The following is a 3,920-nucleotide window of genomic DNA, read 5'->3' as shown; positions in this document are numbered from 1 at the left end:
AGCTGCCGGCCCGGTTCCCTCAGCTTGCGGTCCCCGGCGCCGGGCAGGGAGGCACTGTCACGCGCAAACTAGAGGAAAACGGCTTGCAATTTTATGAATGGGGCCCCGGGTTCCTGCCGCCCCCCTCACCTGCGACGCGAAATGCTTGGAAGTCGAGAACCGCAGTTACTTTTACTCGAATCTGTCAAAGGTTGTCCGCGCCCCGGTTGTTTTTCTCCAACTCCTGGAGAACGCGGGTGGCGGTGGGGTGGTTTGAGTGCTTTAGCAGGGAGGCGTCGGCGTGCCGAAATCCGGGGGATCGGAAGGTTAACAAGTGACATTGGGCTAAGGCCTAGCGCCAGGTGCCCTGCGGGGAGGCGGTGTGGCGGTGGACGCCGTAGCCGCTGGCTGCTGAGCTCGGAAACCATACGGTGGGACCGGGGAAGGCGGGGAACGGCTAGCCACATTGCACCACACGCTGCCCAGAGCGCACGGCTGCCATGGGAGTTGGTGCAGGGGAGTCTTCCCCTTTTGAAAACGATTTTTGGAAAACTTAGCCCCACAGTGGGTTGATAGTTACTTAAACCATCGGTTGTTATGGTTACTGGGCATCAAATGTAAGGGCAAAGTCTGTTTCCACCCTCGCTCTGTCTCCAGAGCTATGAAGTACTTTGTCACTGTGTTTTACAGACACTGCCCAGGGAGCACAGCCTTTTTTAGAGCTGAGGGAAAATTGTGGGCTCCTTGAGGGCAGGGCTCGTGCCGTATTTACGTTTGAAGTGCCAGCATCTTCACACCATCACCACTCTGCACATGCATTAAAAGGAATGAGTCTTTTACATGTTTTGAGGATTCTCAGAGGATTCAGAGGAGTCATTTCAGGAGCCAGGTATAAGCTGGAGAGGAAACAACGAGTGACTTTTATGTGGAAAACAATAAGGAAAAATGGAGGGCAGGTTATCCTTGAACTCTGGAGTATGGGGAGTTTGAGGAGTCTAGGTTTGTGAGTTTTAGAGCTGGGTCACACAGAGACGCTTGTCTCATATTGGAAGAATGAAACTGCCATTTCTGTTAGCTTTTACCCAGACCATAAACAGTATTCTTTCAGAGACTCCCCAAACATGGTAGTTGGTCTAAAGTTATGGAAAACAAGCCTCCTGAGGTGATGTGGATAGAGTGGGATTTTGCCATAACATTTCTTCCTTTTTTTTCCGGGCCCCTTTGGGAGTGTGAAGGCTTGGAGGGAGAGGTTGTGGAGGGCTCTGGGTGAACTGAACTTGCTTGCGTGTTTATCTCCAGTAAAAGGCACTGTGCCTGAGAGGAAGGAGATTAACAAATTGATTCACATCAGAAGATGGTGGTAATTGAGTCTACTGACAAGCAACCCAGGGGCTGGGATAGACGAGGAGGGAGGAAAAATTCAGGAGTTTGGTTTGGGCTGAGTGTTGGAGGTTTGAAGAGCGAGTTATGTCATCGTGTGAGAAGATTAGACACAGCATATACCAAACATAATGTTCATTACTGAGATTATGTTAGAGTGCTTCTGGAGAAGAAGCAGGAAAGATTAGACTTTTAGATAGAATAAATATGTAGCATGTTTTGGACAAAAAGCAGTTGCCTGGAGTCAGAAGAGAAATTATTTATTAATAATTTTGCTGTATGCCAGAAACCGCTAGCATTATAGATATGATGGAGGGTGTTTTTGTTTTTTGTTTTTTTTTTAAAGGAGGAAGAGTTTGTTTCTGTATGCCATATTAGTTGCCTTTCCTTCAAGTCAAAAGCTCCTGTTTTCTGGAAGGTTTTCTGAATCCCTTGAGGAAAGAGAGGGGAGAACTGCACAGTTTATTACTTAATATGAGAACAGAGCAATGGGGAAATTCTCCTCACTGTAGATTACTTTCAGTATCAAACTGAATCTTCAAAGACCAGTTTTCTGTGTCAGGTTCAATATAAAATTATATTAATCCTCACGTCTGTTGACTGGTATCTTTTGATGGAAAATTCCTGTTCTTTCTTTTTTTCCATTTATCAATTCATTCATTCAGAGTTAGGAAGTTCGTTAAACACACACTGTCTCTTGTCCTCTAGGTGTTTCTAGTTCATTTTCTTTGCCTGAATATCCCTCACAGTCTGCTTTCTTCTGTCTGATCCTTATCTCCTGAAGGTCTCCTTGGGAATCACGGAGGTCACAGGGAATGATTATTCTTTGATTCTGTCCCAAGGCAGAAGACTAGTATAGAAAAGAGAGCATTGTTGAGTTCCTACTCAGCCGGGTACTGTTGCGCCCCTTGTGTATATATCCTCTCCAGTCCTAGAGCAGCCCTCTAAGGGAGGTGTGATAGCCTCATTTTACAGAAGAGGAAACCGAGGCTCAGAGCAAATCAGTAACTTGCCTAAGGTGACAAGCTGGTTAGGTGGTGGAGCAAGAATGTCAGTCTAGGACATTGATTCAAAAAACGTGCTTTTTTGGGCCAGGCACAGTGGCTCACATCTTGTAATCCCAGTACTTTGGGAGGCCAAGGCAAGAGGATTACTTGAGGCCAGGAGTTTGAGACCACCCTAGATGACAGAGTGAGACCCTGTGTCCAAGCAAACAAAACATGCTTTTTCCATTGTACCACGTTGTTTTTCCCTGGAGAGAAATTACGTTTTATTAGAGATGTCTCTTGCAGTGCCCTCTTCAGTGGACATGTTCAGAGTGGTCAGGTTCAGAGATAGTCAGAGAATTGCTGCACTAATGAGCTCCTGTGCTCCTGCTGGAGCCAGAATTAGATGCCAGTGTCTGTCTCTCTGCCCACTGCAGTGTTGAGTAATTCAGGAGGCTGTTGGGAAATCTTTTACTGCCATGGAAAGGTGACTGAACTGACTGGGTCTGTATCCTTGTGCTCTGCTTACCAGCTCTGTGACCTTAAGGGTAAATTACTTTCTCTTTCTGTGTACCTCAGTTTCTTTGTCTGTAAAGTGGGAAAATATTCCCATTTCAACAATGCCAAGACAGTGTAATTTATGTAATCTTAACATTCCTGGGGAAAAAAAAGCATCTTGTAACGTATGGGGTCTTAGACTTGTAGTCGGCAGTGGCTTCCTTTTTTGGCACATAAAATAACAGTGTGTCTCATGGTCAATGTTCTCAGATGAACTAGGGGAGTATATTATGTATAGGTAGTTGTAAGAATTAAATGAGATCACTCATGTCCCTGGTTCTAGTGAGCACCCAATAACAGGTCATGCTGTCCACTGACAGGATGAAGGTTAACTGGGAAAAGCTGGGAAGCATCTGGTAAGATTTGCCACTCAGTGCCCAGAATAATCCATGATTTGTGGATGGGGGAACATTTTCCAGTTTGCCTAGAGCACTATCCTTTGGCTGACTCTTGTCCCTGTGAGAAGCATTAACTTCAGGAGCTAACGAGCCATGGACAGACAGCTCCCTTTGTCTTCCTATTCATTAAGGTCTTTGTCAACTTTAAATCCCAAGTTTAAAGTAAATATTGTTTTAAGGAGACTGGAAGTCCATGCTGTTGTGAATATTCTTACATGTGAGTTTTAAAGCAACTCATAGGTTATACAAGATTTTGTGTTGCTCCTTTCCAAACTCCTTATAATGCTTAATTACACTGTGTGAAATGTCCATGAAGCACCATTAATGAGAGGGATGCTAGGAGGTCATAAAAGTTCAGAAGCCCTTGACTGGCATTGGTGGGGTGGAGAGAACACTGGACTTGGAGTCGGGAGGCTACAGTCCTGACAGTTTCACCTGTCATCCCCACTTCATCATCAGAGACATGTTTCCCAGTGTTTGCGTGGATTACCCAAAATTGCAGTGCGTAGTGAGGCAGGTTACCAACTGCACGTCACTTCACTAATTTGGACTTTTAAAAGTCTCTCTTCCAGGACAGGACGCAGTGGCTCACGCTTGTAATCCCAGCACTTTGGGAGGC

This window comes from Mandrillus leucophaeus, unplaced genomic scaffold, assembly GCF_000951045.1.
Source record: "Mandrillus leucophaeus isolate KB7577 unplaced genomic scaffold, Mleu.le_1.0 Scaffold530, whole genome shotgun sequence".
Classification (NCBI taxonomy): domain Eukaryota; kingdom Metazoa; phylum Chordata; class Mammalia; order Primates; family Cercopithecidae; genus Mandrillus; species Mandrillus leucophaeus.
This window is presented reverse-complemented; position numbering follows the sequence as displayed.